The sequence below is a fragment of the Ambystoma mexicanum genome, chromosome 1p, assembly GCF_040938575.1.
Source record: "Ambystoma mexicanum isolate Mex_15411 chromosome 1p, UKY_AmexF1_1, whole genome shotgun sequence".
Taxonomy (NCBI): Eukaryota; Metazoa; Chordata; class Amphibia; order Caudata; family Ambystomatidae; genus Ambystoma; species Ambystoma mexicanum.
In genome coordinates, this window is record NC_090921.1 from 276808559 (window position 1) to 276829671 (window position 21113).

The window sequence follows — 21113 nt, forward strand, 5'->3', positions numbered from 1 at the left end:
GCTTTTGATGGGCACATTGTCACCAGTGTCAATTTCGTGCCTACACCAGGGTGTAAGGCTTGGTGTCGGTGAGAACAGAGAGGCATACTGCCGAAGCAAAGCCCTGCAGGCCCTCTGCTGCTCCGTCGTCGGATCTAGAGAGAGATGCACTCCCTCCACTCAGCTGTCCTGAGGGTTGCTATGCAGCAAATCAGGAAGGGGCTCACTCTCGTCTTCTTGCTCTAAAGCGAGTAAGACACGAGACTTCTGCTCGCCTATGGAAAGGTTTCAGCCTGTTAACATGGAATACCTGAGCCGCTACCCCAGGGACTCCCATGTCAACCAGATAGTTGACTTTGCTCATCGTGGCGATTATCCTGAAGGGTCCAGTCCACTAATCTGCCAAAGCTCTAGGCTTGGTAGGCTCCATCACAATGATTTCCTGTCCTGGAGTCCAATCCACTTGTGATACTTTAAGGTCATGCCAGTATTTGTTCAATTCCTAGCTGCCCTTGAGATTCGCTGTCACCTGACCCATCATTTCTGTCATCCTCCATCTGAGGCCTAACATAGTCCCCCACTTGCTTGACAGGACCTGGAGAGGGGTGGCTTCCAAACCTTCTCGGATCAAGGCAAGGGGCCCCCTCAATGGATGTCCAAAGAGTAACTGAAATGGGCTGAAACCAACACCCTCTTGAGTTACCTCTCTGTAAGCGAACAGCAGGCATGGCAGGAGGAGATCCCATTTCCTCCTTAGGGGCTCTTCCAAAGCGCCTAGCATGCCCTAATTTTAAATCTCTCTACCAGACCATTGGTCTGGGGACGCTAAGAGGTGGAGAACTTGTAAGTTACCCCACACTCTTTCCACATCGTTTTCATGTAGCTCGACGTGAAGTTGGATCCTCTGTCAGAGACAACCTCTTTAGCGAATCCAACACGGGTGAGGGTACCTGGTGGCATGATCTACCAAGACCAGGATGAATCGATGTCCACCTGAAGTGGGAGGGTCAAGGGGACCGACACTGTTGATGCCCCCCCTCTCAAATGGTGTGCCCACCACTGGCAACGCTTGCAGTGGGGCAACACTGCCTCCAGTCTTGCCAGACAACTGACAAGTTGGGCAGGTCTTGCAGTGGGCCTCCACGTCTGTTCCCATCTGGGGCCAGTAGAAATGGGCAGAGAGCCTCTGCGTAGTCTTCTTGGTACCAGGATGGCCAGCCAAGGGCACCTCGTGTGCCAACTGCAGCAGGAAGGGTCTGTAAACCTGGGGTACCACCAACCTCTTGAGGGCACCAGGTTCAGGCTTAGTGGAGCTCACCCTCCCAATAAATCCAGAATGTCCTAGGCACTTCTCCCTGTGCCTGCTTCCTCAGACCCTCGAGAGAGTGGCACTCTCTCTGTCCCCTAAAGAAATCTGCACGGGAGGTTCCCCCTTCAGCTAACAAGCATTGAAGGTCGGGGTGGTCCTCTGGGTGAGTACCTCTCCCACAGGAGTTGAGTTCGGGTTTACCACTTGACCCAGCCCGTCCAGAGCATGAATCCCAATGGATGCTGTATGAACAGGAGGCGGAGAAGGGGTCCGCTTCGCACAGGTGGCTTTCTTACTCTTCCTTCTTCGTTGTGCCTTGGGTTTCCCCGTCAGCGAGGGTACCAGACTCGCAGTCGGACCCAGTGTGACCTGTGAACGGGTGACCGCCGCAGCAGCCATGCGTAGACCATCCGAGATCATCCCCATTTATACCAAATCATTAGCTAACAAAATGTAAACAGGCATGGTGTCCTGAACCAGGACAGGAAGCTTTGCTGTCTTGTCTCCAATAGTAATGTTGACTAAGGCTACAGGCGATAATTTGGGAGGCCCACCAGCTAACCTGGTGGTTCTCAGAGGAGCACCTACATAGTCCTCCGGCTTGAGCAAGGTCCTGTCCACCACCGTCCTGCTCGCCCCAGTGTCTCTCAAGCCAGTAGAAGGCTGGCCATTCAGGAGGACACTTCTCAAAAACCTACGGGTGTTCTGTGGGATTGTCAGCAGTAATTCCACGTACTGGTCCCAGGCCCCAAGGGACACTAGGGAAATCTCCAGAGGTACATTGAATGTGATCCCTGTAGAGGAGGGGAGGACAGTGGCCTCCACCTCGGGTACGGTGTAGGGGTAGGTCAGGCTGACAGCCTAGATTCCAAGTGCCTTACCCTTACACTTGGGGTCACCCCTTTTGTGATCCAAAGCCCCACATCCCAAAAAATGCCAAGAGTGCGTGGTACGGTACTGGGACCCCGCTTTGCAGCAGGCGGACCACTACTCTTACTCCCACCCACAAAAGACGTATCCCCACTAGATTCTTGGGTCTTAGGAGAGGAAGGTTTTGGTTTACGGGACTGTGATTGCTTTTGGGACTCCTCGGCTTTCTGAGAAGTCCCCTTTTCTTTGTCCATCCCACTGGAGTCCTTAGGGGACACCCGGTGGGAGACCCACTTTCAGCCAGCCTGGCCAGCTTAAGGGGATCTAAAATGTTCTGGTCAGCAACATACTGACACAGCTCCGGTGAACAAGCTTCCGACCGAAAAATGATCAAAAAACAAAAGGGGTGACAACTCAACAAACGTTTTCACTTTGTAACCATCAATCCACCCCATCATGTTCGTGTGCGCAGCACTCGCCCAGTCAACCCAAGACACATTCTCTTGTTTCTTAAATTCCCTGAACCTTTTTAAGGTATTGGGTAGGTGTTTTGCCAAATCTGGCAATCAAAGCAGACTTCATGCACTCATTCTGACTCATTTCTTCCACACTCAGTTTCCGAATACAGTCATATCCAGTCTGAGGCACTCTGCCCAATCTCTCTTGTCAACATCATGGATTTCTCAAGCCATCCAAAACGCTTCAATCCGTTGGAGGATATCGGAACCCTCTGCATACATAAACTTGGTGGCTGGGGACCTGACACTCTCAACTGGTTTCGCTGAAGTCTCCACTCTAGCTTTCTCTAGCTGGATTCGCTGACATTCAGTGTCCTTGTTTTTGAGTTCAAGATCCCTATTCTTGAGTTCCACTTGTTGTGCCAACTCCTCTTTCCTAAGCTCCTCTTCTATTTCCAACATGCAGTATTCAAAGGCCAATTTCATCCTTAATAACTCAAGTCACACGGAATTGCTGGGGGTCGGAACAGAGGCAGCAGGAATGGTGGTGTTCCCAGAATCAGATTCAGTAACAACCCCAGGGGCGGAGTCCTCATTGGTTGCATTCCCCCCTTCAAGAGCTTCACAATCAGTCTGGTAGGGGCAGCTATCAGCTCAACCCTAACTTATTCACAAAGTCTAATTCCCTGGATTCACAAGCACTCTGGAGAGCCTCTAAGCTCATCCGAGTCAATTTACCATTCGCAATAGATTTCATTGCTTGTAATGTAGTTACCTTGTACACAACTAAACCTCAATTTAACAAAGTGCAGATATTTTGTAAGTGGCAAGGTTATACACTGAATCTTAAAACCATAAGCATCCCACAGTTGCCACCAGTGTAAAGAAACGCACTGGAGGGGGGTGTCTGTGCTCCTGCTCTCCATATGGTAGAGGAGAGGCACAGAGGACCCCAGCCAAGATTCTCTTATTGATACATGTGACGAGCAATCAAGGCATAGCTTCTCAGGAGGTGATGCAGGTTGGTTCTTAAGTACAATGTAGTCCCTAAGCACCCACAAAGGAATGCCCACACACTGTATTAGTTAATGATAATGATGTGTTATTTTTTATAGCGCCTTAATCCAAAGCGCTTTACACAGCACATATTTACATATAATATCACCCAACTGAAATTGGTACTCATTTATCGACCTCGGAAGGATGAAAGGCTGAGTTGGCCTTGCCGGGATTCGAACCTGCGACCTCTAGATCATGCTCAGATCGCAGCAGCGAGCGCTCAACCCGCTGAGCTATCTTACTGGCAAAACACAGTAGTTATATAAATAAGGTTCAATGTTATATACTCTATCACGATAATCCACTTCACTTGTGCTCTGACAATTCTAAAATGGTAAATATATAAAGTTCTTGGTGGTGCCACGATTACTCTGATTCCATTAGAATGTATCAACTGTACTCAGTTCGAATAGCTTACGACTCCACACAGCAAATCGATATCAACCATAGACTTAGGAGGAAGACAAACTGCTTAGACAATTGGCAGAATACTAAGCCCCTACTGTCGGGCACAGTTTTGTAAATGAAGATGCACTACAAGCCCAGTCCAGATATTGTCTGTTAGAGTCTATCCTTCTTCTTTAGTTCTGCAACCACAATGTACCTTGTGTTGTAGAGTTCTTTGTCAGGGAATCGACCAGCCCTTCTTGAGTGCACTCCCTTTCAAGCAGGAGCCACGGGTCGTCAAACTTCCGATAGGTAGAAAGGATGAACATTCTCGTTGAGGCAGCAGCTTTGGTTTTTGCGGTGCTTGTTGACGAGTGATCGAAAACGTCCTGCAACAGGGGAGGCATGCGGTGTACCTCGACGAGGGTGGTTTGTTGCTGCAAAGAGTTAGTGAAGAACTTTGGCCCAGCAACGGCGTCGAGTCGTCGGTGTCTCTGAATGGGAGGGACGTGACCAAGGCTGGCTTCAGAAGCTTCGTCAGCGTCTGAGGTCTTCGGGTGGCGGGAAACCCACCGGCGGATTCTCCTCGGTCGTTGACAGCCTTGACTTTCGCCGGCAGGACGCTCGCCGATGATGATGAAATGTTCTTGGGCAATAGGAGCAAGGCGGCTCCGGTCGGCGACAGCAGTCATCGACAGTGAACAGCTGTCTGGTGCTTCTCTTCGTGATTCTGCAGCAGTCCCAGTCTCCGATCGGCAGCCTTTCATAGGTCTGTCTACCAGGGAGCTTTTGCAAAGATCAGCTGGTGCACATGGTCCCTCGTAGCTCGGGGAGAGGTCTCCTTACCAGGTCCTCTCTTGGATCAGTTCTTGAAGGCACAGCAGCTTTCAAATTACACGGAAGGGAACGGCGGTTCACCTTCTTCCGGCTCGGCTTCGAGAGTAAGCATCAAGTATCTACTTCAGCTTCTGAACGATTTCTAGCAGTGAGAGGCCCCCAGATATACTGTTAATCTCCCATTCACTCTGCTGGGTCACATTCAGGCAACCAATCACTCAGAAGGGCATTCAGGCAGTCAAGTCGGCCAATAAGGCGCACAGTGCATTCAGGCCATTCTTCTCTATCCAGACACACACAGCACAGAATGTGTATTTGGACAAGTACTCTACCACTCAGCAGTTGCCCCTGAACCAATCCCGGCTCATTCGGATTTGGGCTGAAGGAGATGGAGGCAGAGGTTTGGCACACACAGCCCTCCCTTGCTTCTCTGAGACATTAGCATCTGCATAGCTACCCCGGTTCTCTTGCGATTCCAAATAAATGATCCCACATGTTTTTGAATGGTCCTGAAGAAACCTTTGGGAACCCTCACTGAAAGAGGCCGTGAAATAGTATAGGAATGTTGGCAAAAATCTCCCATTTTAAGGGCATGTATCCTCCCCATAAAGGATAATGAGAAGGGCACCCATTCAGCCAGCAGCCGGGGCAGCATTTCCGCTAAACGTGGGTAGTTAGCACAGTAAAGAGCATACCAGAGAACTAGTAATCTTTACCCCCAAATATCTAATGCCGGTTTCTGCCCATCTATATGGTACTATAACGCAATTCCTGAACCTTTTCTCATGGGGCGGTCACGTTTAATAACTCTGGACTTGTGGGCATTTATTTTTAAACCTGCCACCTCCCCAAATAGAAGAAGTTCCTGTAAGATCCCTGCAAATTAGGTTTCTTGTTCTCTGATCAACAGGAGCATGTGATCAGCAAATGCTGCAACTATGCTCCTCACCCCCAAAGGGAATCCCCCTAATATCTGGGGAGGCATAATGCTGGCCAAGAGCGTCTCCAGGTGGATGGTGCATAAGACCGGGGAGAGCTGTCAACCCTGCTTAGTGCCTCGTGAGACTGTGATCCTCTGGGAAAGTTGCCTGTTGATGGCGCAAGGAGGGAGTTCGGTAGTTGGCTCTTACCATTGAAAATAATTGAGAACCAAATCCTGTAACCTCCATGGTATGCAAGAGGAATGGCCATTCGACCCGGTCGAATGCCTTCTCAGCATCCAACGCTAGCATAGGCAGCTTTAGCCGCCCTTCCTTCAAGAGTAATGTCTTCAAGTTCTTCGCGTTCTTGAGGAGTGATCTTGGGGAGAGGGCACTGGCACAGGTATTCTCTTTGGGCTCCCTCCTCGGGGGAAATCTGATGGGTAGAATACCTGATTATGTGAAGACCGAAATTATGTCAGGTAGAGCTGTGCTATCTTGCCCCCCACCTTCTTTTAAGGATTGTCCTTGATGCTTCTTTTTTCTTAATCAACCTCGCTGACAGGAGATACGCCTTATTGGCTTTGATATAATACCTCGGTTGGAGGTAGAGCAATGAACGCTCTGCAGCTCTAGTCTGCAAAAGATCTAATTTCCCCCTAATGAGCCGATATTCCCTTTGCAACGTACTCCCAGCGTTATTTCCCATGTGTGCCATTATTTGTTTGTCTAGCTTCCAATTCCTCCTGTAAGAGACCTAGTTGTTTGTCCCTCTGGCACTTCATCACAAGGAGCTCCCTCCCTAATGTAGCTTTAAACGCATCCCACACCACCGTGTCCCATACACCCTCTATTGCGTTAAGTGCAAGGTAATCCAAGATTTTATTCTATATGTCCTCATATAAGACTCCACCCTTAAGGATGTGGCTAGGGAACTTCCACCGCCATAGGCCTGGTTCGTTCTGCCCCATATTTAAAGTAATTGCAATGGGTGCATGGTCTGACCGGGCGATCACTCCTAGCTCTACCCTGCGACCCTACCCAATAGTGACCTCGAAATCAAGGAGTAATCTATCCTTGAGAACGATCTATGAACATGGGAATAAAATGTGTAGCCCCCCGCCCCATCCCCAGTTCCCTCCAGCTATCTATCAACTCCAATTGGGCCATATGTTTGTTCAAGCAGGTAGATGGAGCCACCTGGTTGTGGAACGCACTTGCACTCCTGTCTTCTCTTGGATCCGAGGCCAGATTAAAGTAGTCTACCAATATGATCTGCCCTTTTGCAAAAGTCTCCAAATTTGGTCAGTGTCGTCCGTAAGAACCCATCTTGCCCCGTATTGAGGGTGTAGATTGCTGCCACTGTATATGTCCCCCTCTCCCATTGGAAAGAAGCTGCCAGATACCTACCCTCTGTGTCCCCCTCTGTAGCTATGTCCTTGAAGCATGGGATGTCCCAAATAGCAATTAATATCCCCCACGCCCCCATCTTCCCAGGGGCGTTGGATTGGGACAGATGGCGGTATCCCTTGACTTGTATGCCTGTCTCACCTGCGAATGTGTGTCTCTTGGAGGACTACAATTCCCACAACTTCCCCCGCCCCAAGTACTATTCCACCTTCCTTTTCTTAACCGGGGAATTAAACGCCCCGACATTTGGGGCGGTCACCCGAAGCACTTCCCTCTTTCCCATGGTTGTTTTACCGTCCGGGCCGCACTAATGTGGCTGCCTTTGGGATCCCCCCAAATCCCCATCATCCTCCCACCCCCCCTCTGGGCGGGCTCAACCAGCCTAAGGCTTTCCCCGACCCATCATCTCTGCAATTGAGCCCTTGTTACAAGCCAGAACAAACATGTGCGGCTCTCCCTAGACCCATGTAGATAAACCAAGACATCCTGTACCACCCACCTAGTATGGGTAAGATTCCATGCCTCTGGTATCAAACATTGTGTTGGTGTTAGTGTTTTGGTTATGATGGGTTGGTCGTGTTCACTGATTAGATAGTGTCCATAAGGAATTCAGAATCACAGGTGGTCGTAGCTGTAAGGTAGTCCAGCATCTTGGTGTGTTGTTGCATTTTAATGCTATTGGGCTATGTGGGTGGTTCACTCAGGATGTTGGCATAGTAATGGTTCTCTGTATCTTTGAGTGTGGCTAGTCCCAGATCTGGTGTAGAGTCGTCAGTTATGTAGGAGGAGCAGAAAGGGAAGAGGGTTAGTAAAGTCGCCCTTTGGATGCCGCTTGGCAGTATCTAGCCAGGTTCTTCTTTGTGTTTCTTTGGCCCCTCTCGTCTTCTCTCTAGTTGTTTGTCTGCGGTGGTGTTGTTGCTGGTGTCCCTTCTAGGTTGTCATTGGCTGCTGGATAGCCAGGTGTTGAGCGGTTTCCTGAAGGTGATGTGGTTTTAATTACATTGGGCATGTTGTTCCAGCTGTTAGCAATTAGACGCGAGACCGCTGTTCTGCTGATTCCTTTTTTCATTATGTTTTGCCTCTATTTGTAGATTGTTGCTGGATCTTGGGTCCCTTCCTGGGCGATACCGGCTAATCTTGTCTCGGAGGAATTCCGCTCCTTTTACTTGTCTGTGCACAGCTTTGTGGACGATGCAGAGTGATTTGAATTTGATGCACTCTTACTGGTAACCAGTGTACACTTTTCAGTACTGGAGTGGTGTAGTATTTTGGGTTAGTCTTAGTGGGATCCTGGCTGTTGTATTTAACACCATTTGGGGTTTCATGGTGAGTCTTAATGGCGTTCGTAGGTAGAGGCTGTTTGCGTAGGTAATTCTTGTGAGTATCGAGGATGTGATTTGTGAGGGTTCTGTGGGAGAAGTAGAGGTGTTGAGTAATCCTCTGAATAGTTGGAGGAAGCATTTTTTGGTGATTGCGGTTCCTGTGATAGTCCGTTGTCCATGAGTATTCCTAGATTGTTTACTACATTGGTAGTCTCTGGTTGCGTTCCCATACTGATTGGCCAGCCCAATTGTAGGTTCCCTCTGTTGGTTCCGTTTGAGGTTGTTCATTGTCATCCAGTTGTATATGTCTGTGAGGCAGTTGTTGAGGGATGTTATTTTATTTCTGTGTTCTATTTATTTTCAAAATCAGTTGTCATATACGTAATTGTAGTCGGTAAATCTGTGATATCAAATGATTGTCATCATGGGTACATGTAGATGTTGAAAAGTAGAGGGGAGAGGCTGGAACCCTGTGGGGTGCATGATATATTTTTGGTGTTTGAATGGTGGTAGGTAGGTTCTTTTGGTTCGGTTTGTTAGGCAGAAGGTATACCACTTTAGGGCGGATTTCTGTCACATTCCATAGTATTTTTTATTTTTTTAAATGAAACATTGTTTCAGTTGATCAACTTTTTCAATGAGTACAGTGATGGTTGTAACAGAAATGGTTGAAATTTACAGAGCACAATGAAATAAATACATCAGCAGAGATCTGTTAAACTTCAATATTGTCAGTGCATTACTTCTTACATCTATCTTAAAGTGCTGTAGTGCAAATAATTGAACTAAAGATTTGTGCTATTTAACAAAGATGATAAAAACAAAAGCAAATCATCTCTGTTCATGAAATCCATAAGTTATCATAACAAATCATCTCCTTTCATACAATACATAGTCATCATAGAACTCCAGTTGTAATTCGTGGATATATCTTAAAGTGCTGTAGTGCAAGTGTTAAAACTGAAAATTTAGGCTATCTAAAAAACGGGGATAACAGTAGGAGAGCGACGAAAACTTGTCAGTTCATAAAATCCATTGATCTACCTAGAGCTCTGGTTATAATTGGTGTTAAAAACATTTTCTTAAAACTCCCTACCACCCAGGAATGAAATTTACGATCTTTACTATACAGTACATGTTATGTTAACATATCCTCAAAATCGAATATAACCCAATAATGAAAATTATGATCATTGTTTCTATGCAGATCTTGCATGCAGTCAATTTCTTTAAAAATGCTCAGCAATTAGGAAAACCAATATTGGCACGGGTCGATTGAGTCAGTTACTAGAAGTTGTTAATGATGGTTAAAAAAATGGAGCTTGGATCGTTCAATCTAAATTCATATTGATGATGCATGGATACTCATCCACTGAGGGGATCTTGCTCTTTGTTTATTTGAGCAAGATTTAGGGCTTTTATGAATTGTACCGTGGCAATGTTCATTGGTGTTTTGGTAGCATTGAACACAGTGTTTCTTAACTGTTCTTTTGTTAAGAGTCATGTGTTTAATGAAAGTGTTGCTTTTTCAAGAGCAGGGCACTCGGTTATTAGATGTTCCATTGTCTCATTGCATGCTTGAACTTCGTAGAATCTACAAACTAAATCAAGATTCAGTGATCTGTTGTATGGTGCTATTTTGACGTTAGTCAAGCATAGATTTAAGTGGAATCGTAAAATTTTGTCTGTGTAAATCCGATCAGGGAATGTGGTAAGGTCAGTTGGTTATCCAGTCCCAGCCCCGGAGTTTAGTTTTTGCTTTCTCCAGGTTTTCTAGTAATAATTCTAGCGGGATATCAGCATTTTGTAACAATTAAAGACATTATTTTTTTGCAGGTATTTAAAGGGCCCGGCCATGTGGATTCTAGAATTTTGAGAACTGGGAACAGATTGTGATTTGTGCTGTAGGCTATGAGGCATTTTCTGTATGTCGCAAGCATTGAAAACGTCAGTTGTTAGGAGCGAGGTGAGACTAGCTCGACTCTGATAGAGATCGGGGTATTTTGCGGCAGTGGGAGGATAGTTTTCCGGAATATGCCTTCTGAAATGTCCCATCTTGTTGCTTCAGGGGTGGCTTTGGTCTGGCTTCTGTAAGTGATTATCGGTATCACTTCGTTTGTAGAAAAGTATTACTGGTGATAATTAAATTGGCCATATTGTTGATGTAACGCTTTTCCCTGTGTTGCTAGGAGTTTCATTCTGGTTGCAAGTTCGGATTTGTACGGTTGCTCGTTGGGATGAGAGTTCGTATTCACCCTGAAGTATTTATATTGATAGATTTGTTGGAGCGAGGCATTTGAGAGGAGCCAGTTAAATTTAAAGCCTGCTTTTGGTGGGTGATGATGGAAGAGAAGAACATTAGACTTGTTAGTGTTTATTGTAAGATTGAGTTGAGCATAATTAAAGAGGGCTGTTAATTTCCTTTGGAGCCCAGTGGGGGTACTGTCTAGAATCACTAATCGTCCACATAGAGCAGGTATGGTATATCCATTTGACCTAAGCGCGGCGGAAACGGACAGCCTTAAAAATCTCATGAATCTCGTTGATAAAACATTTTTAAAAAGGATTGATGCCAGTGGGCATCCTTGCTTAAGACCTGTTTGTCCGGCTGGGGCTTGATCAGAGTCCATCGTTAGTGAGTTTGATTCTAATAGAGGTGTTGGAATAAAATAAATTAATTAAAAATATGATGTAGGAAGGGCAACTTGCGTTTTTTACCATATATTTTTCCAAGGGACAGCATCAAAGGACTGTTTAAAATCAATTAAGGCTAATGAATTGCTTGTTTTTTGATGGTTAAGATTGAGTAGATTTAGGGCTGTGCCAATGCCTGCAACGAAACCTTACTGATGTATATCGAGTTGCTTGGTGGCATTCAACCATTGTAGGAGGTCACGCAGTATTAGGGGTGCTAGAATTTTACCCGGGATGTCTAGAAGTGTGATTGGTCTGTAGTTTGGCTCATTCCTGTCACCTTTCTTGAATATGGGGATAAATAATTGCTTCTTGCCTAGACAGGGGAAATCTGCCGGTGCGGATTACTTTTTGGAATATTGATTCAAAGGTTGTATCCTAGGCTTCAAGGTGTGCTTTTAGAATGGCATTGGTAAGAGTGTCAGGTCCTGGTGCTCTAGACATTTAGCTTTTTTATTACGATTAATATGTCTAGTGTGTCAAATGCAAAACTAGTCAGATCGCGGATGCTGGGGAGGAGAGGTGGGACTGGAGCACATGTTAAGCAAGATTTGGAAATGCTCCTCCCGTTTAGTTTTGCTTACTGTATTCAATAGGATGGTTTTTTGAGCATTGTTGGGTGCCTTGTTTATCATGTGCCATATGTCACCTGCAGATTTGTTCATGAGCACTTTAAGCATTTTGTCAGCTTCATCATGTCTTTGTACAAGTAGAATTTGTTTAATTTTATTCTTATATTTGAGTCTCTCTCTGTACTGAGGTGCCTGAGAGGGAGCGCATTGCTCGTCGTAGTTCCCTCTTGAGGTCATCAATCTGGGCACGGAATCTATACTTGTGTTTGAATGTGGGTTGCGAGGTGTGTTGAATTGATTGTGTGATTAGTTGAATGTGATCAGTGTAAAATAGTTGGTCAGTGTCTTTCTGCAAAGACTTTGCCCTAATCATCCTTTGGTTTAGGTCGACTATGAGTGGGGGAGTGCAGCAAAGTCGATTTAGACTGTTAAAGTTCCAGGGTTGGAGTGAAGTACTGAGTGTCTGTCACTACATGTGGGATCCATTGGGTTTCAAGGATTTTGTGATCGCTAGCATCATTTGTTGAAACACAAAATGAGGCTATGTTTTTGTTTGCCTTTGCCGAAATGTAAACGTAGTCCAGAACAAATGTACTCATTCCTCTAGACCATGTGTGAGCGGGAGGGCAATCCTCTGCACATGAACCATTCAACATAATAACATTTCTAATTTTCATTAGGGTTATTCATTTTTCGGCTCTGGTGTGTCCTTTCTTGTTAGGTGACGGAAGACAGTTCATGTTAAAGGCACCTGCGATAATTATGGTCTGGACCGAGTTGTTAAGTAAGGTAAGGTCTGTAATTATTTCTATGTGTTCCATAAAATGAGCTTCATTGGGTGATGGAGGGTTCCAGTAAATATTTATTAGAACTGTTGCGGGATGTAGTGGGTGATGATGATTGGTGGTTGATATTTTAACTGGTTGGATACCCTGGATTCGGAGAGTGCCATGGTTCGAGGTGAAGTTGGGAGTCGTTCCTGGCGGCTATTAGGAGGCCTGCCACTGGTCAGCATCTGGCTGCTTTGGTTGCTACAATCACAGCAATTTGGTGATCGGGTCATATAGGTGTGGTCATCCTTCAGGTCTCTTGGAAGAGTACTAGATCGCTTGCGTGTAGAGCAGGAGGCATTTTCAATGAGTGCAAAAAGCCCCTCATGTTCCAGGAGCTCATAGAACAGGCATGCTTTATGGATAGGGGGCTGAGCTAATGGGAGGCTGAATTGGCGGAATTAACATTTGCTTGAGTAATCCAAGACCATTTAGATTTGGGAGGAGGTGGGGGTATTGTTGGTTGCTGGACCAGTTGAGGAGTCCTTACGCAATTGCAATATGTTTGTTCCGGAATGCTTGTTCGATAGTTTTTGTCTAGAGGCCATTGTGGTCGCGACAGTGTCGGAACCTGCCATTGTGGTGGGGGTGGGAGGGGGGATTTGAGCTTCTAGGAGTAAACCTTTTTTACTGTAGTGCTTGCCTTTCTTACAATACTAAATTTCTAACAATTGCAGAAGGAATGCTGATTTCTACGATATCCTGATTGGCTGGTGTGGGATATCTCGCGTGCTCTAGATCAGCAGATCTAATGTATTGAAGGGCTGGGATGGTGTTAAAGATTGTAAGTAAAGTGGACCTGTTGGGGAATGGATCTATCTGTCGAGCCTGGTGATTTATATTGTTTCTGTGTCTAGCAAGAGACGTTCTGCAATTTGTGGCTCTGGTGGAATCTCTTTGGTAACTGATGAGGTATGAGATTGTTGGGACGAGTCCGCATTAACGCAGCAGTTTTCATGGTACTTTGAAGGGGCACGAGGACCAGGTTGTTCCTTAGGTAGGGCACAGGCCACCATTAAGTTGGTGCGTTTTTGGTCAAGCGTTTGGAACATCGCAGGGTCAAAAGATACTCAAAGTTGGTTTTGTGTTGTCAGACCTTGGGGGGTGATCATGAAGGCTGTGATGCACCATTTCTGTTATTGAAATTGCATTGTTAGCGTACACTAAGTTCATGAGATCATCGATCATTTGGTGGACATTTTCAATAGGATTGATGGATAGAGACGCATTAGCAGATGTAACATTACCAGCTTCATTAACTGTCTTACCTTTGGGTGGAGCCACAAACGCCTCAGGAGGGTTGACCAGAGCCATCAGTTGTCGGGACATAACTTTCTGGAATAGATGCCTCCTGAGGAGCCACAGGCAAGCTGAGTTGGAGATGTTTGCTATGAATGATTATTTTGTTTAGATTTTTTTTTTGTTTGTTTTGATGGTGTGGGCATATTTTTGAAAAATGTTTCCCCACTTTTTGTTGGTTGAGTCAGCGCAGATCAGGGAGGTACGCTTCCTGTTACTTTTTTCTTTTTCTTCTTTTTCCTTGGGCACCAGGGCAGAAGACATCGTACCGTGGGCGCTCTGAGTTGGTGACTTGGAGCAGGTCCACGGGTGTGATGGTGTCCTCTAAGGGTTTAGATGGGAGAGAGGCAAAGGTATTTACAATGATGATGGAGTCAGAAGGAGGAGCTGAGGCGTTCGTCAAGCTATCCGTCCTGGGCTGTGGCATCACCCGAGGTGTCTTTGCTGGCTCAGATGTGTTTGGTTGTAAATTGCTATGAGCAGCTTCAAGGAGATTGGGTAGATTCCAAACTAGCCAATCCATTTTATTACTGAGGACATCTAGAGAGCTGAACTGAGCTGCAGCTTTCTGATCTAGGATTTCAAACAGTCTTGTCAGAATGAATATGCTTGCATTGATGGCTGTGAGAGCGGAGTCCAATGCAGTATTTTCTGTTAAAGGGGAGCCGAAGGTTGTGGGGTGGGTTTAGTAAAGGAGGTGACCATGTATGATTCCAGATCTGCAGAAGATATATTGTGACTTGGACGGTCATTCGAGAAAAGGACTGGGGAAGTGGAGTCTGGTTGGGGGTTTCATCTGAGGAGGGCGCTGATCGGCGTTTAGATGAGTTTGGTTAGATTGAGACAGTTGTGTAAAATCCGGAAAAGTGATTGCAGGGGGGCATGTCAATGTGCTTGCTGGTGTTGGGAGGGGTTGTGATGAGTTTGGAAACGGGTGCTGTTGTACAACCTGCGAGTATAGGTGTGGAATGGATGAAAGGTCCATTGTATGAACGGTGACAGCAGTGCAGGGGAGCAGTGTTGACACTGTCATGAAGGTTGGAGCATGAAAGGATTCCATGTCACTGTGAGGGGCCATGGGGGAGGCGCATTGCTCCATTGTTTTATCCGATAGTATAGGGTTAGCGTCACTATCAATATTCAGTGGAGTGTTTGCTGCACAAGTGCCCAAGTCTGGTTGTTTAAGGCCTTGGGCGTGGGTGGTTGTGACTGGGATGCCAGCTATATCATCGGTAGGTGTAAGGAAATGATTTCGAGCCACATTTGGGGGGGTCACGCAGGAGAGGCCTGCGCAATGGTTTTAGAGAGGATATTTTGTTGGGGGAGCGCAGTCTGATGAGGCATCCCTGAGGTCAGCCGGTATGTTGCCATGCTGAACTGAGGTAAGGTATGTTCTGGGGCAGTACTGTGGTTTGCACCCTGAGTTTTTCTGCGAGTGGGAGGTAACTCACACAGCCGGAGTCACATGGGTGGAGTCGCGATGCAGAATGAGTGTGCAAAAAGCAGCACAAGAACTAAAATGAGACGGAGTCGTGGTTCAGGTGCTGCTGTGGGTCCTGGTTTTCCCTGTTGCCCTGTTAAGAGGGCGTACAAAGAGGCAGTAAAGAAAGTGGGTTACGGCGCACGGAATCAAGGATCAGTAGCTGCAATGGTTTAGCAAAAGAATTATGGGAAAGGGAGATGACAGTCGCGGAGCCAAATTGAGATTATGCAGAACCAGATTAGGAGTACTAGACCACTGCACTGCGGCTCAGCGGTCCGCAGTTGGTACTCTTTTGGACTCTCGCTAGGTACGTGCACGCTGGTGCGCGTGCAGGCTGGATTTGAAGCTGTCACGTGATAGTAGCCGTGGCTACAAGGACAGAATAGAAGAATATAGAGTTAGCGTGTTAGCTAACATTACAGTTAGCTTTACATTAGGAGCTGAAGTCAATTGCAGGCGATGGTATACCCAGGCTGGTCTGAAGGATGGCTTGATGAAAGTTGCAGATGAAAAGAGCAAGTCCGTAGGGCGATTCAGCGTGCTGAGCAGGAGAGCAGTCCGTACTCTTCTGGTACTCTCTCTCTAAGTGCGCATCACTCTTTTCATTCGTGTTGCGTGACTGATTGTGCCAAAAGCCGCTGAAATGTCCAATAGAAGGAGGGCCGATTAGGTGTTGTCTGCATTTATTTTCAGGTCGTCCTATATTGATGACTTGCTGATTCTGCTACTCATTGGTCTGAAGCCAACTTGTGATCAGTCGAGTATTCTGTTTGTTTCAACTTGTTTGATGGATTTTGTAGACCTGGTTCTCCAGGATCTTCGCTGGGTAGGGCAGGTTGGATATCGGTCTGTAGTTGCTTGGGTTTCCTGCGCTTTCTGAGAATTTTTTATCAGTGGTTTGATGTATGCCGATTTTGAAGGATAGCGGTACTATTCCTCTTTTGAGTGATAGATTCATTAGGTTCCGGAAGCGTGTTTCTGGGGTTCTGTGGTTGAGGACTCCTTGGAAGAAGTCCAGAGAGCAGGGGTCCCTTGGAGATCCTGCAAGGTTGGTGTCCTTGATCAGTGTGGCAAACATTTCCTCTGTGATTGGTTCTAGGCAGATGAGTTTTGCTGTAATGTGTTTCGTCTGGTGTTTGTGGTCCAGTGGTTGTATTTGCCCCGGCTAGGTTGATGGTCTCCTGTATTGTCTATTTTTGCTCTCAGGTGGTAGGTGATTTTGTCACAAAGTGTTTGTGTAGGGGTGATGTCATTTTTGTAGGAAGAGGGTTTTTCTTTCTGTGGATTTTTTTTGCTTTGAGGACTGTTGCTTAGTACAGTTTGAGTTATCTTTGGTATTTTATTGTGTCGTTTGTGGTGTATTGTTCTCTCCATTTTGTTTATATTTTGCGATAGTTTTTTTGAGTTGTGAACCATTTTGCTGCCAGTTTTTTTTTTAATGTTTTAGCTGGTGCTAATTGGTCAAGGGCATTGGTGATCCAATTGTGGAGTGTGTCTTCTGTTGTATCAATGTTTGGATCTGTGGGATCTCTTTCACTTGGGATGGTTGCATCTAGAAGGTTTGTTAGGGCCTCTAGGTCCAAGTTCTCACCGTTTCTTTTCTTGCTGGTATGGAGTAGTTCCTTCCCGGCCAGTAGACCGGTTTGGGGGGTGATGTAGAATGGTATTCATCATTCCACACCATTGGTGTAGGCGGCGCCGATGCGCATAGTTCTTCCCTGCAAGAAATTGCACCCAGGGTGTTTCCAGCATTGTGGCTGGATCCATTTACTATTTGCTTGAACTGCAAGGTTTCCAGGAGGGCGCAGAGTGAATTTGCTGTGTACACGTTTTCTTTTTTGAACCATATGTTGAAGTCTCCCAGTAGGACTAGGTTGTCGTGGTTGGCTGATAGCATGGCGGCCTCGTCCGCTAGTTTTAGTTTTGTTGCAAAGTTGGGGTTGTAAGAAGGTGGTCTGTAGATCAGGAGGAATACTATGTTGGAGTTCTATCATGCTGGTCCGTGCCTTTTCTTATTATTTCTGTTGGCTGTTCATGCCTCGCCACAAGAAGGACAAAGAAGCCAGATATGTGGTTGTGTTTCTTTGAGTGTCCTATTTCGATTGGTGTTTTTCCTGGTCTTTTGGGTTTAGACTTTGCTGTTTGTGGTTTGTTGTTGCTTGCATTTGGTAGATTGTGGGTAGCTGAGACCTCAGTTGATGGGGCTTTGTGGTTCCTTTTGCTTATTGCTTTTGCTTTTTTGGATCCTATGTTTTTTGTTTTGTTTTTTTTTATCCTGGAGGTCCTTTTGGTTGTTTATTGGATTATGCGCAAAGCAAACCTGAATACTGTGAAGGCGTACATGTGAATACTGGCATATATTAGTGCAGTCACTATGGAAATGTATTGATTGTGAGGGTGCAATGTTCCTGATTTTTGACTGTGATGGCAAAGGATTCTCACCCAGGCGGTGCATGCTATGTTTGGGCCTCTGGCTTCTACTTTGGCCCAATATAGTCTCAAGCTTTACCCATTCCACATTGGGGATTGTGGGTGCTGGGGGCCGCCTTTTGACTGTGATGGCAAAGGATTCTCACGGGTGCATGCTATGCTTAGACATAGCATGCACCCGTGAGAATCCACGGCTACTATCACATGACGGCTTCAAATCCAGCCTGCATCCTCTGGCTTCCACTTTGGCCCAACATAGTCTCAAGATTTAATCTTGCCACAGTAGGGGGCCATTTAGCATAAGTGCAACTAAGCAAAAGCGGAATGACAATCTGTAAGAGTCTGCATATCATCCTACAAACTCTGATATTCTGAAGTAATCAGTAAGTCATCCCCAAATCATCAAGAACAAATATGTTTCATGGCGATGCTCTGGTAATCAGCAGGTCATCCCAAATCATCAGGGACAAACGTCAAATCTCTTGAAGTGATCAGCATGTCATCCTATCAGGAACAAAGTTTTCTAAAATAGGGATAATGTTGGCACATTCATTAAGCTCATCCCCCAAATCATCTCCCACCATTCTGAGACATTTGCTGACGGCTTTAACGGGGTGATGACGTCTGATGATGTGGGAATGACTTCTAGTGTAGTTCGAGGATCATCAGGTGACCCCAGGATGGTCTCTAAAGTCATCCTTTTAGACCAGGGTGCATGTAATATAATTGCATATTTCGAGGTTGCGCAAAACAGGGTCCTCCTGTATTGCCATATACAACGATGTAATTTGGGGGCAGAGTGGGGCATAAAGCATGGCCATATATGCACTGCATGTAATAGAATTGTGGTGCACCTGCTTTCACCTGCCTCCAAAATGGTGGCTGTGCCCAGCGGCTTCAATATTTGTGGGCCTACCTGCCCCCCCCCCTTCCTGGTCGCGAATGTGTCCTCCCCTCTTCCCACCTCTGCTTCTGTATTCGCCCCACTGGCCCCAGCAAATGGGAGCTCGCTAACCGTGGGGTGGTGTTACTAGGCATCGCGGGTCCGGTGGCCACAGAGGGCGGATACTGGACGGCCATAGCACCTTGGGAGGCAGGGAGGGAGGTGGGTGGGTGGGTGGGTGCGTGGGAAGATCACCTATACTATCGCGGACCTAACGCTCTTGGTGCACAGCAGTCCTGCCTAGCCCGGGGCGATGATCTTATCTCGCCAGACTGTCACCTCGCCCCGCGTGGGGAGTCCCCAGCTCTGCTCTACCTCTGTAGAGGACATGAATAAGACACTCTCCTACGTTGACGTGTGCGACATCATTAGCCATGTGGGAGTGTACAAAGGCAGGTTTTACATGACTGCAGGTCAGGCCCAGAGCAGGGCTTGCCTTCCTGAGGTGCCATATAATTGTACAATGTGGGAGCACACAGACGCAGGGGCCCCCTGCCTTGGGTGACATATTGCTGCTTAACTTGGGAGTGCACAGTAGCAGTGTTCTTCCCTCATATGGTCCTATGGCACTTAACTGTGGGAGTGTGGAGGGGCTGGGTTTCCTGAATGAGGAAATATAGAAGCGTAAGTTGGGAGTACGCAGATGCAGGCTTCCCCTGCATGGGGTAATGTAGCTTTGTAATTGGTGAAAGTGAAGAGGCAGTGTTCTCCTGCATGGGGTCATATAGCTGTGTAATTGGGGAGAGTGCAGAGGCAGTGTTCTCCTGCATGGGGTCACATAGCTGTGTAATTGGGGAGAGTGCAGAGGCAGTGTTCTCCTGCATGGGGTCACATAGCTGTGTAATTGGGGAGAGTGCAGAGGCAGTGTTCTCCTGCATGGGGTCACATAGCTGTGTAATTGGGCAGTGCACAGTATTGGGATTCCCCTGCATGGGGTAATAGTTGTGTAATTGTGGAGTGCGCAGAGGCAAGGTTCTCCTGCATGAGACGCCATATAACTGTGCACAGAAGCATTCTTCTCCAACAGGATTAGGATTCCCTTGCATGACGTGCTATACTACTCTGCAAGAAGTTACTCTCCTATGGACGTTGGGGGGTGCACGGACACGAGGTTTCTATGCCTGTGTAACCCCGTGCGTTTTGGGAAACCCGCTTTGTAAGCGGCAAGCAACGTTCTTAAGAAAAATAAAGAAATTGGCATATATGACCGTGTTCTGCTTGAAGGGGCACGAAAAGCAGGTTAACGCGTTTTATGCTTTTTCAAAATTTTATTTCGACAATTTGAGTGTTCGCTAAATGAGGTTTTAGTGCTGCCCCACAATTGGGGTGACCAGACTTAAAAGCTTGCATTGGCAATGCCAACAGGTTGTTCTTTTGTGTAGGCATTGGAAAGGCACTTGCCAGACACTGCTGTGGTGGTATTAACTGGCTGTCGAGGGTAGCATATGGTGTGAGTACCTGGCCATCTCATAGCAGTACCTGGCAAATGCCCAAAACGTATACATGAGCCAAAACTGTTGGCTTTGGCAATGCTTGTTTTTAACAGGACTTCAATGCGCTCTGGTGCCTGCGGGCTTTCGGGGGACTTATAAATGCATAAATAAATGATAAAATAAAATAAGGAAGGACACGCATAGTGCTTATAAATCGAGTGGCTTAAGACAGACCTGGTTAAGACATTTGTATTACACTAGTAATGCATTTACAACTCCAAGTAAGGCATTTCATCTCAGAAGACTACTTTGAAAAAACACTGGCAGGCACTTCGAGTGCAAAGTTTGATGGGAAGTCTTGACTAATGCTAGCTCATACAGTTCCCATGAAGAGTTTTGGGCGGGGAGGTGCAGGGGCTGGGTGGGAATGGCTATACGGATTAGTATGGCATGGCCACGGGCAGGCATGAGGTGGGCAAATAACTAAACACCTACAAGCTGGGTGTCCCACCTAGTATGCCATTGCTCCCTTTCTGTATTCTAATGTAAGTGCCGCTTACGCGACACCTAATAGCTCAAACTAAAAATAAAGAACCAGCATAGGTCCCCAACATAAAATTAGGATTACAATTTGACAGTGGCTGCACTTCAGTTATGGGAAATGTTTGGGGGGGTGTTCCAGACATTCCCCTAGATGGAAACTTGGTGGGCAAGGCTGTGATTGTAAGGATGTTCAAAGCAAATGAGTGATTTGCCATTTCATGCCTTGCTAGGAAGACGGCACAATCATGCATGCGACTGCTGATTGAGTGGTTGGGGGTTCGGGCCTACCCGTAAGAGACGCGATTGTTAAATGGAAAAATAACTTTCGGGACGGA

At 46.5% G+C, this 21113-nt stretch overlaps 1 protein-coding gene and 1 long non-coding RNA gene across 4 annotated transcripts in view; one reads left to right on the forward strand and one right to left on the reverse strand.

Moving 5' to 3' along the window:
* LOC138568935 (uncharacterized) overlaps window positions 1-21113 on the reverse strand; it is a 352395-nt gene that overhangs the window by 112833 nt on the left and 218449 nt on the right. The window lies entirely within an intron of this gene.
* Window positions 1-21113, forward strand: part of LOC138568884 (CTD small phosphatase-like protein 3) — a 668014-nt gene that overhangs the window by 73642 nt on the left and 573259 nt on the right. Inside the window, exon 1 of one of the 3 annotated variants that reach the window (XM_069646692.1) lies at window positions 12514-12606. The exons of the other annotated variants lie outside the window; for them this stretch is intronic. The gene's annotated coding sequence lies outside the window, so the exon portion shown is untranslated. Of the gene's footprint in view, window positions 1-12513; window positions 12607-21113 lie in introns of those variants that run through there. 3 annotated transcript variants of the gene reach the window in all.